This window comes from Panthera pardus, unplaced genomic scaffold (genome assembly GCF_024362965.1).
Source record: "Panthera pardus isolate Hobbes unplaced genomic scaffold, ASM2436296v1 HiC_scaffold_1, whole genome shotgun sequence".
Taxonomy (NCBI): Eukaryota; Metazoa; Chordata; class Mammalia; order Carnivora; family Felidae; genus Panthera; species Panthera pardus.
The window spans coordinates 1,813,626-1,828,876 of record NW_026526654.1 but is presented as its reverse complement, the minus strand read 5'-3'; the positions used below and the strand labels follow the sequence as shown (position 1 = coordinate 1,828,876).

Genomic DNA, 15,251 nt, shown 5'->3' with positions numbered 1-15,251 from the left:
AAATACAAAAAAAGAAAATTAAATAATTCAATTTAGTACACAATATATTAGTTAATTATATTAGTCTGAGTTGATGAGAGAAATAATATACTAGATATTGAACAAAAATATTGAAGCTAAAGACATAAATAGAGAGCATTTATGGAGAATAGAGTTGTCACAATGAAATATGAAGATCAGAATGGGAAGAAATAAGAATCATTTAATTGTTTCACTAGTCTATACAAAATAATAAAGCAAAATTAAAGAAATTATGATCATAAATTTCTAATTTCAAAACTAGGCATGATGTCATAAATAAGAAATGCATTGCAACAAAAGCAGATAAAGATACTCACCAGAAATCTTAATCAAAGTGTGTAAACAAAAGAAATTACAACAAAAACATTAAAAAGCACAGCGTTTTAAAGCAGAGAAAAATAAATTAGAAAACCTACAGAGGTGAGAGTACACTCGGCAACCTTAATAGATGCCAGAACACAGATAAATGAATATAGTGTTAGAAAAGTCTTGCTTAATTAAAATTAAATGCACAGCTAAATATCTTGAACTAAAAAGAGTAAATAGAATTTTCAAATGTTGCATTACCAATAGGTAATTACTAGCATTGTAGTAAAGTACAATAGTCATGTTTTAGAGTGTATTTCTCTTGTATACAGAAAAATTTTCCTTAAGGGTGTTTGAGAAATAAAACGAAAGATAAAGGAATTGTCAACACATGGGAATATCAAATCCTCCTTGATACTATACTAAGAAACTCGAGGGTACTTGGTAACAGAGGTTTGAAAAATATTTAGATACAATAAAACTTTCAATTACATATAAATTAAAATTACATTTAAATATTATATATAAACACTCCATAATTTGAATAAAATCAAAATAATCAGTTATAGATAACGATTTTCAGAATGTGTACCTATAACTTGATTGTAATTTTCCCACACTTTTGAAACACATTTTTTTATTATTTTATAAAAACTTGTTAGCACCAATGCACTGACAGTGGCATAGACATTGGCACAAGCTTCTGGACATCCAGAATGACTGTGTCATGTGCCCATAACAGAGTGGAGGAGAAGGAGATAATGACGCCCACCTAGTACATGACCACAAAGAAACTCGCCAACAGCAGTATGGTTTGGGTGGCCCTTCTCTAGGGGGAGACTCTTGAGGAGAGGTGCTGGCACTGCCCCTGATGCCTGCACAAGAGAATCATAATGTATGCACTTGAGAGCAGCATGCCTCCAACAAACAACCATCCCTGGATATTGAAAAAGTGAAAAACGGTTCCCTGATGGAGTTTAGGTGAGAAAGTGAGCAGTATTTACTGACACGCAGTGGACTGCTCTGGGTCACTTTAGAAGGAGCAGCAGTATACAAGATGCAGTTACTAATGAGAGACAAAGATGATAGAAGAATGGAAGATGTACTTTTTGCACGTATGTTTAAAGCTGGCCAACCAGGAGGTGCTAGGGCTGATGATGATGGCCTTGAACATGCTGAGGCGGCAGGTGGTGCTCAAGGATAGACCCCGTGTCACCCTGATCATGCAGAATAAAGCCTTGAATTTGAAATCACTTATAATGTTCAGTACTTCAAATATGTCTGTAGACATTAAAAACAGTGCAGGGAAGAGTTTTATTATGTGGACAAGAACCAAGGGATAGATGGTTATTTCAGAAGGCTTAGGCCTATAATCCAGAAGGAGCATGAAGATGTGGAAGAGAAGCAGGAAGGTGTTGGCAAAAATTACAATACTAACGTGTAAAATTTGGCCTATCTTAATAGTAATATAAATGGAATATGTCATCATCACAGTGGCCAAAAAAATAGATCCGTTTTTGTATCTGAAAAAAATTACACTTTACATCATCAATGTGATTCATTTTCTTGTCAAAATCATCACCACAATTTTTATTTTACTCATTTAATCAGTAAACCTATGTTGTATAAAATCTTAGAAATACAGTCTCAACATTATTTGTACACCAATTTTACTATGTGTATATTATATACATACCTACCTATCTGTCATCTTCCTATATCTATCATTCTATCTATCTATCTATCTATCTATCCATCATCTAACTATATTCTATAATATATGCATCATCTATCCATATTCATATGGATATCCATATCCATATTCATGCCAGGATGATGTACCCATTCCCCATACTCCTACAGTACATTCATTTCTTTTTTAGAAAGTTGTTCTTACCTTTCCTCCATTGCCCTGTCTCATATTCAGCACCAAGAATACTAATAGCCATATAAAGTATGCATAGGTGTTCATATAGTTGAACTGTTATAAATTTTATGCTAATGGGGAAAGAATTACCAAACAAACAATTGGGAAAAAATTATGCCCAGACGAGTCTTCCATCACATTCTGTGACACTTTTTCTTCTTCCTCCTTCCACATTTACAGATCATCATGATTACATTTGGTCTATCTTGATAATTCAGCATAATCTCACCTTAAAATCAGATTATTATTAATCATCTTTTTATCAGTAATCTTAATTCTCATTGCTATACAACCTAATGTATTCATATCAGGGATATGGAGATTTGCATATAGACATACCAGAGGATAAGAATAACTACTTTATTCCAAATCTTATTAAAAAATTTATTCAAGTTGAACCTGCCACATTCCCCTTTATTTTCATCACAGTTATTCATTTTGTAATCTCTTTTTATATCAGTAGGGAATTGCTGAAGACCATTTCTCAATTTTCAAGTGGACAAGAAGACAAACACATGATTATCCAGTTTATGATGTCCACAAAGTTGTTTTAAAATGTTTGTATGGAGATATTTTCAGAGGATTTCATTTAATATGAGGATATCCTCCCACACCATTAAAAATCCTCCAATATGGTGGATTTATTTATCCACCAATAAAAAGCCTCCAGGCAAAAATGCCTGGGTGGCTCAGTCAGTTAACGGTCTGACTCTTGATTGATTTCAGCTCTGATCATGATCTCAGGGTTGTGAGTGATTCCTGTGTAAGCCTCTGCACTGACAGCTCAGAGCGTGCTTGGGATTCTCTCTCTCCCTCTCTCTCCCCTCACCAACTGTCACACACTCACTCTCTCTCAAAATAAATAAATGAACATATGTAAAAAAAATCCCAATTAAAAAATATGCTGATATTTCCAGCATCAGAATACTTTGTAAAATGTCACTGAATAATTTTGCAATTATTTATTATGTATTTGCCCTGTATGTAGGCATAATTGTTTTACCCAAATAATGTGATACAGGGCTTAAAATATTTAGCTGTACTACTTTTTCTATTTATTCTTCTATTGAAATGAGTACTCACCCTTGTTCTCAATGAAGATATTTTGAGAGTGAGTGTTCTTGGGTGAAACTCAGAATGTCATTGCTGAGGTAAAAAAAAATTCTTCTATAATCACATGATATATGGGATTTTATAAAGCAGTAATTGTGCATTCGATTAAATGGCTGTTTCCAAATGTTTATTATGTGACAAATTTATCTTCAAAGTCAGAAACAAAAAACTAATAGTTGCCACAAATATATATCTATACCACAGAACAATTGGGTTATGCTGTCATATTAGGCCTTAGAGACTAGGCCTGATCTATTAGGCTATATTGCCTTAAAGGCACAATGATATCCAAATTGTAGGGATCATAGTCCAGTGTCAGTAAAGGAACATTTGGCTGTTGGCCACTAGTATATATGTATAATTACTTAATGTATGTGAATTTTAAAGATATAAGACATGTATTCCCCCAAAATAGATAATAAATTATATTTAATAAAATTATGTATATATAACTTTTAATATTTTACCAGCTTATGGAATGTATGGCTGGCCACCTCTAAGTCATGCCTTCTTTCTGTAAATGGCTATCACATACTGAAAAGGTGTATTTCTGCTGAGTAGATACATAATGTTCTCTGCCATCCCCCCAATTGTGACACTCTCGATGGTTTTGGTGTTGAGCCTAGACAAGAAATTACCATGTTTGCCATAGGTTTGAGTTGGACAATCAAGTGTAAGACATTCAGTTAAATTTAATTATCAGAAAAATGATGAATAATTATTTTAGTAGATGTATATACCAACTATTGCATACACATATTAAATGCATGTATGCAAGTAATATATAGTGGTCCAAAAAAGTCACTGCCACTTTTCTGAATTTCAGTTCCTGCATCCTGTGATTATATTCAATAAATCTGAAAACTCTACCAAGGAAAAATAATGGGATTTGGAAGACATGGATTCTATCTGTAGAAATGAAATATTTAAAAAATATGTATATTTGATTGGTGAGTACATAAAAAGGAACTTGGTCTTAGCACAAATATTGAAAACCTCTAAATCTAAATGCACATCTCAGTACTCAGTCTGAAGAGAGATAATTAGTTCTTCCTGGGGTTGAGGGTACAAACACTAAACAGTCCTGGAAGACAGATAAGGCAGATGAAGTTCACTCTAATGTGTATGCTCTTACTTGAGGGTATTTTCAATATTTTAAGCCAAAATTATGTACATAATCATAGATAATGGTGAGTAAATATCACCCTTAAATAAACCTGGCACAAACACCCATCATAAGTTCTTTGGACTGACATCAAATGTCTGAAATAATAAGGGGAAATGAAAGGAAAAAATCATTTGCAACAACCCAAGTGATATTTCTCAGTAGATTATGTTATATAGGAGAAAATAAAGTTTTATAAAATGTATTTCCTTACCATTATAAAAAATCTTTCATTTGAAGGTCTATTATCCAATAAATTATATAATATTTATACAGTGCTTTCTAGACTGCCACATGCACGTGCACGCATGCACACACACACACACACACACACACACACACTGTATAATCTATATGAAAAAAATCACATCCCATCTTTTGTATTATTGTTTCAGTCAATAGCATCATATTTCTCCTTAGTTTTACCATACTCTTAAAAATGAACCACAAAACCTATGTCTAGTTATTTATAGCTTAAAGTCCTTATGAGAATTGTAAGTGAAAATGTGCAGGTAAGTTGGTTGGTTCAGTAGTGATAGTGACACCATGAGAAACAGCTGAAAATTTGAAAAATTAAAAAAAGAACACTTTTTTTGTAAAAGAACATGTTTTTGTAAAAGGTACTAATGTCAAAATAATTAGTATGTTAATCATCAGATACCATTAAGTAACTGGAAAGCATCTACTGCTTTCTGGCAATTGAAAGAGTACAGGGTGCAGAGGGAAACATGATGAATGATGACAAAGATATCATTCTTTTAAGCTATTTAATTCTCTGAAATCCTGGAGAAAGGAATAAGCAGGCAAAGTAAGAAAAAGTAAAATGCATTCAAATTTGAAATGGAACATGATATGCACACAAATGTCATTCTATAAGTATATAATTGTATACTCTAATAACATTAATTAAATTCACCTTTAACCTGGAAATATCAACTGATGGTAGTTATAATTCAATAAGTTGTAAGACTGAAACTATGAATATTCTAATATTTCAACCAAAAATCATGCCTCATCTCACCTCCCTTCTGAGTCTTGAACACTTACTGTTAATGAAGCTGAGAAATAGTCACTTATCCAAATGAGACTTTAGAGTGAGACTGTTTGTGAGAGATGGGACAAGAAGCTATAGGGAAGGGATGTTCTCAGCTCATCTTCCCCATGTCCATAATTGTCATGTCACCTGTAGAAGCAGTACAGCCTTAGCTTTGGGATTTGTAGGAGGGGCAGACACTATAGGGAAAAGTGAAATATCCTACTTCCTGGATAATAATGGAAACATCTGGGTTCCAAATTTCTACTTGTAAGATCATTTCCCTAGATAACCTTTCTAGGAGTTGTATGGTTTCAGCATCAGAAAGACCCAAAGTCTTTCAATAATGTTAATTTCAAATAAGCAGAACACAGTAGCAGATTGTCCAATGTAATTGATGGTTGAAAGGTTTTGGCAGTCTTCACATATATTCTAAATTGGTCTCAAGTTCCTAGCTAGGTGATACAGCACATTTGTGGGAATGAGTAGTGTCTCCTCCATTTAATTTGAGTGAATTAATTGTTTCTGCAACTTTTATTTATTTATTTTTAAGAGTGAGAGAAAGGAGGGGCATAGAGAGAGGGAGAGAGAGAATCCCAAGTATGCAGGAGAGTGCCTGATGCAGGGCTTGGTCTCACAAACTGTGAAATCAAGACCTGAGCTGAAGTAAAGAGTTGGACACTTAACTGACTGAGCCACCGCAGTGTCCTGAAGTAATCCTTTTATAAGGATTTCAGCACTCTGCCAGGGCAGCTGCATGGTGAGAAATTTGTAGCCTGCTTTCTAACATCTACTCCTCCACCTGTTTGGTCAGTTGTACTTAGTAAATGTTAAAAGTGAATCTCCATTCAAGCAGCATTTAGGGTTGAGGTATACACTCTCCTCGCCGAAGTATCTTGTTTGACACAAACTTGTAGGCTCTTGTGGTGGACTATTCTGTCACTTCCAACTCCAAGTCTCTTCAGTTGTTTCTTCTCATCTTATTTCACACAGTCAGCAATAAGGAAACAACTCTAGAATCTTACCACGTGTTTGTTTTTGTAATACCCATCAAGAACAACTTCTTATAATTAAGTTTAATCTTAATCCTTATCAATATTGCTGTTTTTGTGGCCCATTTTCACTATCAAAAAACATCTGATATTGGGATAGTTTTTTAAATAATCCAATAACAAGGCTGCATCTATGTGATTCCAACTACAAGACCTCTGGGAAAAGCAAAACTGCAGAGAAAACAATAGGATCAGTGGTTGGAAAAGGAGAGAGGGGAATATTTTGAATACAGAGGACTTTTAGAATCTGTAATTCTATAAAGATCCATACAACTCAATATACTTTTTTTCCAAACACACACACACACACACACACACACACACACACACACGCAACACTAAGAATGAACAATAATGTAACCTCTGGACTTTTGTTGATTATAATGTATCAGTGTAGGTTTATCTATTGGAAATAATGTACCACTCTGGTAGAGTATGTGGGTTCTGGTGGAAGCCGCATGTGTGGAAGCAGAAAGTATATTGAAAATCTCTATACCTTACCCTTATTTTTTCTGTGAATATAAATGACTGTTCAAATATAAAATATAAAGCCATTAAAATATAACATTTATTGCACAATGATAATGAAGGGGAAGTCTCCCCATCTGCCACTTGAGGGTGTACCAGGCCACAAATGAAAGACCCGGCATTTCCTGGTTGTGAAATTCAACAAAAATCTACTTTTTTTTTTTTGGTTAAATGGATGCATTTTTTATTTTTTTAATATGAAATTTATTGTCAAATTGGTTTCCATACACTAATAATATAAACTAAAAGAAAAAAAAAGACAATATCAATGAAATTAAGAGGTTGTTCTTTGAAAAAATAAGCACAACTGAAAAAAACAAAACAAAAACTTCAGCCAGACTGAAAAAAGAAGACTCGAAAAAATAAAATCAGGTGGCTCAGTTGGTTGAACATCAGACTTTGGCTCAGGTAATGGTCTTTATGGTTTGTGAGTCTGAGCCTCACATTGGTTGCTGCTGTCAGTGCAGAGCCCATTTTGGATCCTCTGTCCCCCACCCCCACTTCTCCCCTGGTCACTCTCTCTTTCAAAACTAAATTAAACATTAAAAAAGAAATAAAATAAGTCAAGAAGCTAAAATAACAACAGAATCACTTAAATGCAAAGAAATATAAAATAATATAGAAACAAATTATATGCTAATGACTAGACAAAACTAGAAGGAATAGATAAATTGGAAAATAGAAAATTGGAACAGACTGTTTACTAGTAATAAAATTGAATCGGTAATCAAAAATCACCCAAGCAAAGCAAAGTCCAGGTTCAGATGGCTTCACAGGGGAATTCTATCAAACACTTAAAAAAAAAAAGTTAATAACTATTCTCAATCTACTAAACGAAAATAGATGATAAATGAAAACTTTCAAATTGCTTTCAAAAGGCCAGTATTACACAGATATGAAAACCATTATATGCAAGTATTCCTCAACAGGTTTTACCAAAACATATTCAATATTAAATTTTAAAAATCATTAGCTGTTATCCACTGTAACTTACTTTAGTGATGCATTGGTGTTTCCAACTTCAATGTGATAAATGACATTAAAATCATGAAGGATAAAAACCATATATTCATCTCTATAGATGTAGAAAAAGCATTTGACAAAACACAATACCTATTCATTATAATAAGGCACAACAAAATGAATTTAGAAAGAACATACCTCAACATGAAAAAGGCAATATGAGAAAATAAAAAAGTGGTAATATCATACTCAATGTTGAAAAAGTGAAAACCTTTACACCAAGATCAGGAAGGAAGCACAAATATCCAGTTTCACCACTTCTGTGTAAACTAGTACCAAAAGAGGTAACCACAGTAATAAGAAAAGAATCAGATAGAAATGTCATCCAAATTTGTAAGGAATAATGAAAAATTGCAATTTTCAGATGACATGACACTATATATAAAAACCTTAATGAATCCATCTAAAAATTATTAGAACTGAAAATGTATGCATAAAAAATGTACATAATGCCACTAATATGCAGGAATATGTTGCATTTTTTACACTCATAATGATGTAGCTGAAAGAAAAGAATTTAAAATTGAATTGAAAAATATTAGAACTGAAAAATAATTCTGTAAAGTTATAGAATAAACAATTAATATACAGGAATGTGTTGTATTTCCGTACACTCGTAATGATGTAGCAGAAAGAAAACAAACAAAAAAACAAACAAACATTTACAATTATACCAAAAAGAAATTATAGCTGAAGACATTCCTAATCTGAGACATCCAAATTCAAGAGGCACAGAGAAGTCTCAACAAAATCAACAAAAGCAGGTAAACACCAAGACATATCATAGTAGAAATGGTAAAATATAGAGATAATGAAAACATCCTAAAAGCAGCAATAGAAAAGAAGTCCCTAACTTATGAGGGAAGACAAATAATAGTGGAAGACCTCCCCACAGAAACTGGGCCAACTGGAGTGGCATGATATATTCAACATGCTGAATGGGAAAAATATGCAGCCATGAATACTCTATCCACCAATGCTGTCAATCAGAATAGAAGGAGAGATAATGATTTTCCTAGACAAAAAAGTTAAAGCAGCTGGTGGCCAGTAAACCAACACTGAAATAAACATTAAAGGGGACACTTTGAGTAAGGAATACCAAATACGACAAAGACTAGAAAGAAACAGAGAAACTCTGCAGAAACAATGACAAAACAGGTAATAAAATGGCACTGAATTCAGATCTGTCAGTAATCACTGTGAATGTAAATACAATACATGCTTCAATCAAAAGACATAGGGTGTTAGAATGAGTAAGAAACAACACCAAAGGATATGTTGCCTACAAGACATTCATTTTATACCTAAAGACACCTGAAGATTGGAAGTGAGGGGCTGGAGAGCATTTATCATGCAAATAGAGGTGAAGAGAAAGCCAGAGTAGCAATACTGCTATCAGAGAAACAAGATTATAAACCGAGACTGTAAGAAGAGATGAAATACAACACTATAACATACTAAAGGAGTCTAATTAAAAAGATCCAAAAATTGTAAACATTTATGCCCCCAATTTGAAAGAACTAAAATGCATAAAGCAATTAATAACAATCATAAGAGAACTCAATGACAATACTACAAAAATAGGACGAGATTTTAACACCCCAAGTATGACAATGGACAGATAATCTAAGCAGAAAGTTAACAAGGTAGCAATGCCTTTGAAGGAGGCCCTGGACAAAATGGATTTAACAGGTATATTCAGAACATTCCATCCTCAAACATTCTTTTTGAGGGCACATGGGGCATTTTCCCAAATAGATAACATACTAGGTCACAAATCATATTAACAAGTACTAAATATTGAGATCATACCATGCATATTTTCCAAGCACGACATATGAAGTTTGAAGTCAAACACAAGTAAAAATTTGGAAAGACCACAATTACATGAAGGTTAAACAACATTCTATGAAAGAATGACTGGGTCAACCAGGAAATTACAACAGAAATTTTAAAAAATACATGGAAACAAATGATGATGAAAGCACAACAGTCCAAAATATTTGGGATGGTGCAAAAGCAGTCATAAAAGTGAGTATTTGGCAATACAGGCCTACCTCAAGAAGCAAGAAAAATCTCGAGTACACGACTTAAAGTTACACCTAACGAGTGAGAAAAAGAGCCACAAACTCAGCCTAAAGCCAGCATAAGGGAAATAATGAAAACTAGAGCAGAAATCATTGACATAGTGGCTCCTGGGTGGCCTCATCGGTTAAGCAATCCGACTTCATCTCAGGTCACGATCTCACAGATGCTGAGTTCAGGCCCCATGTTAGTATCTGTGCTGACAGTTCAGAGTCTGGGGCCTGCTTCAGATTCTGTGTCTCCGTCTCTCTGCCCCTCTTCCACTCGTGCTCTGCCTCTCAAAAATAAATAAACGTTAAAAAAATTAGAAATAAGTGACATAGAAACAAACAAAGAGAAAGACATTATAGAGCAGATCAATGAAACCAGAGCTGGTTTTTTGAAAGAATTAATAAAATTGATAAACACCCTTCAAGGCTTCTAAAAAGAAAAGAAAAAGAAACCAAATAAGTAAAATCATGAACGAGTGAGCAGAGATCACAATCAACATCAAGAAATACAAAAATTATACAAGAATATTATGAAAAATTAATGCTAAAATTGGGAAATATGGAAGTAATGGATAAGTTCCTAAAAACTTACAAGTTACCAACACTGGACAAGAATAAATAGAAAAACAGAATTGACTGATAACCAGCAAAGAAACTGAATAAGTAATCAAAAATATCCCAGCAAACAAAAATCCTGGGCCAGATGGCTTTCCAGGGAATTCTACAAAACATTTAAAGAAGCATCAATACCCATTCTTCTCAAAGTGTCCCCAAAAATAGAAATGGAAACAAAATATTCAAATTAATTTCACAAGCCCATCATTGTAAATCATCTACCTTGATTCCAAAACCAAAGAGTCCACTAAAAACGAGAATTGCATGCCAATATCCATGAACATGGATGCAAGAGTTCACAAGAAAATACTTGCAAATCTAATCCAACAGTGTATTTAAAGAAATTACTCACCACAATCAAGTGGGTTTTATTCCTCTACTGCAAAGGTAGTTCAATATTCACACACACACAAAAAATCACCGTGGTATGACATATTAATAAAGGAAAGGATAAGAACCATATGATCCTCTCAAAATTTGCAGAAAAAATGTTTGGCAAAGTACAGTGTCATTTCTTGATAAAAATACACCATAAAGTGTAGATAAGGGGAATGTACCTCCACAGCACAAAGGCCATATATGAAAGACCTACAGGTAATATAATCCTCAATGGGGGGAAAAATTGAGAGCGTTTCCTCTATTCAGAAATAAGACAGGGATCTCAACTGTCACCACTGGTATTTAACATAGTAATGGAAATCCTAGCCACAGTCATCAGACACCAAAAAGAAAGAAGAGGCATCAAAATCAGCGAAGAAGTCAACATTTCACTATTTGCAGATGGCGTGACACTCTATGAAGTACAACTGAAAGACCCCACTTAAAAATTGCTAGAATGGATATGTAAATGCAATAAAGGCACAAGATACAAAATCAATATACTGGAATCTGCTGCAATTCTATACAACAATAATGAAGCAGGAGAGAGAAATCAAGTAATTGATTCCATTTTCAACTGCACCAAGTTCAATAAGATGTCTCAGAATAAACCTACCCAAAGAGGTAAAAGATCTATTGCCTGAAAACTGTAAAACACTTGTGAAAGAAATTGATAACACAAAGAAATGGGAAGCCAGTCCATGTTTATGGATTGGAGGAACAAACATTAAATAGTATCTACAACCCAAAGCAATCTACACATTCAGTGCAATCCCTATTCAAATAACACCAGTAGTTTTCACAGAGTTAGAACAAACCATCACAAAATTGGTATTGAACCAGAAAAGACTCTGAATAGCCAAAGTTATGATGAAAAAAAAAAAAACAAAGCTGGAGGCATCACAATTTGGGAATTCCAGCTACATTGCAAACCTGTAATCATCAAGACAGTATGGTACTTACACAAAAAAAGAAACATGGAACAAAATAGAGAATGCAAAAATGGACCCACAAATCTCTGGCCAACCTAATTTTCACAAAGCAGCAGAGAGTATTCAATGGAAAAAAGACAGTTTCTTTAGCAAATGGTACTGGGAAAACTGGAGAGTGACATGCACAAGAGTGAACCTGGACCACTTTTTTACACCATACACAACAATAAATTCAAAATGGATGAAAGACCTAAATGTGAGGCAGGAAACCATAAAACTCCTTCAGGAGTAAAGAGGCAGCAACCTCTTTGACCTCGGCCACATCAACTTCTAAGTAGACATGGCTCGGGAGGCAAGGGAAATAGAAGCAGAAATAAACAATTGGGACCTCATCAGGATCCAAAATAAAAAGACATAGAACCATAACTATGTTTAAAATAAATATGGTCATGTTCTTTTCTTCAAGATTCTTGGCTTCATTTACTAAATGCCAGCCATGGTTCTGGGCACTGCAAAAAAATAAGATAATTCTGTTTAGGGGATCATATGCTAGCAGAGTAAAATACATTGTATTATTTGTCCCCATTTGTTCACCTTTCCTTCCTGGCCATCGTCCTCCATGTGGACCACATTTACTTTTCTTTCAGAATGGGCTTGACAGTATGCCTTGCTTTGGCCTATGGTATGTGAAAGGCCTTGTTGCCAAAAGAGACCTTAAACATCCAGATTTTGGAGTCAAGTTTTGCCACAAACTGGTTGTGAGGTCTTGGGTCAGAATGGTCTATGCAGAAATACCTGTGTGCATACACTCTGCTTCTGTTTTCCTTTCTAACAGAATGGCACCCACCTCAACAACTGGTCTTGAGTCATAGAGGAGTCAATGTATGTGAAAAACGTTGATTAGGATGCCCAGGTTTTGCTGAGTGTTACCTCCCTCTAGTTCTCTGCCACTGTCTCAGAGACATGGAGACCCCGCCCACCATCTTGAGAAGGCAGTGACTAGTGTGGGGCCTTGGTGACTGTGATTCTGAGCTGTGCATCACAAACACCAGGAAACTCTTCTTTTGCATTCAAACACAACTATTTATTTAAAACTGGTAGACATCCTTAAGGCTATGCCGCTCCCACTCCAAGAGGTGACCCACATACAAATCCAGCTTCCCTTTTATGTCCTCCTAGGGTGACTATGTGTGGTGACCTCTTCCTTTTGAAAATGTGGCCTGGAAGGCAAAAATCCCAAGGAAGCCCTGAATTTGGACAGAGAGGTCCTGAACTCCAGGAATCTAAGCCTGCCCCTGATTGGCCCACTGCCCAGGAGGTTGTCAGGACCTATCTTTGGGCTGGGGGAGCTCAGCCTATGACTAGTCTTTCTTAAGGCCTGGGTCTCCTCACTTGCTCCCAATTCCCTCCTCATGTTGGATCATGTCCAGGGACCTGATGCTCTGGCAAGTTCTTTCAATCTCGTCCTTCAGCTGCACCAAATTTAAACACAGATTTTTCATACTTTGATGTACTTCCACATATATTGTGAGGGAATTCTTCAACTCAAACTCTTTCTCGGAGAGAAACCCCTACTGTTGTTAAAAGTCATTTGTATAAATTTGAGCTTTGTACCCAATACTCTAAAAGCTGTATCTATGGCTTTCCTTCTCCAGGACAGTTTCTGAGCATCAGGTTTTTCTCTTGTTCTTAGTCATGGCAGCCTTTGCTCACTCAGGAGAGAATTCCCCAAGATATAAAGGCTCCCCAAATGTTATGTTACTAGGATTCTGACTAAAGTTGGCCCCAGACCTGCAGGTCATGGACCCACCAGCATTTGGACACAGTGACCCAAAATGTGTACTGCACTCTGAACAGATGCAAGCACCAGCCAGGTCTTGACATCCAGCCATGAATCACTGACATGTGGGAATAAACCCCTAACAGAGGGAATAGCCTCTACCTTCACAGACCACCCTACACCTGGCCATTTCCTAGAGGGAGGATTTGTGCCAGGGCAATAGCCTCAAATTCCTCATGTCTGGGTACAGATGCCCTACTTTTGTGGGTTTGGGTTGTTCTTCCTGCTCTGTGTCCTGATTTTCATGTGTCTTCCAGAGTCACTGATTGTGTTAGTATGGAAGGGGGCCTGGAGCTAGTTCATCCATCTCTGGCAATGGGGGCAGCACTTGGTGGCCAAGAATGTGTCAATGGTCAGGGTTGGCAGGAGGCAGTGGGAGGTTACTGAGGTCCCTGTCCTCACTGCCTGCAACTTCTTGGCTCACACTCTTGGAAGGCAGAATGGGACAGGTGCATGGGGACTGGTAGCTGACATTTCAGTCAGCTCCCATGGACCAAGCAGTGATGCTGAGTTGCACAGACAGAAGAGGGCTCTGAGAAGAACAAGGGAAAGCCTGGGGCTGGACCCCCACTACGCATGTGGGCAGGTCTTGGAGGGTGGGGAGGGGTAGGGAGCTGGCTTTGCTGTGTGGAGGGTCTGCAGGTGTCTTTCCGTGTGCGCCAGGAGTTTCCCTTTACTGAGCAGGGTGTCTGGTGGGAAAACCATGGAATTAAAGAAGGTAGGTTGGTTGGCTCTATAACTCTCTGAGGGAAGGTTGGGGGCTGCCCCTGGCTAAGCCTGTGGGGTCAGATACCACTGGCATGGAGTGATGGATGGGAATAGAACCATGTCTCTCTGTACTGGGAACTTGGGCACCTGGATTTTATAAGGCCCGAACCCCCCTAACATCACCACAGTGCCCCCAGGGCAAACACCATGGGGCTCTCATCCTGGGCTTGCTCCTGTGTCTTGTCACCAGTTTGGGTCTCTGTGTGGGCTCTCTGCTGTGTCCAATCACCAGGCAGCTCTCAGCGTGGGATGGCTTACATGGTGAATCACCCAATAGTTGTCCCCTCACCTCATTTTCTGGCTAGTCAGCAGGCAGAGCTCAGCTGTGATCTTGCTCAAGTCACCAACCTTCAGGAAGATCGACCAGCAATTTATCAGGTGACAGTTGGCTGGCCAATCACCACACAGCTTTCAGCATTTTCTCACTCAGGGGGCCAATCACCAGGCCACTCAGACCTGTGGTCTCCTTCATGTG

At 36.5% G+C, this 15,251-nt stretch overlaps 1 pseudogene; it reads right to left on the bottom strand.

Moving 5' to 3' along the window:
* Nucleotides 1–919: 919 nt before the first annotated feature.
* LOC109259583 (putative vomeronasal receptor-like protein 4) lies at nt 920–1,813 on the bottom strand (annotated as a pseudogene).
* Between the last annotated feature and the right edge of the window lie 13,438 nt (nt 1,814–15,251).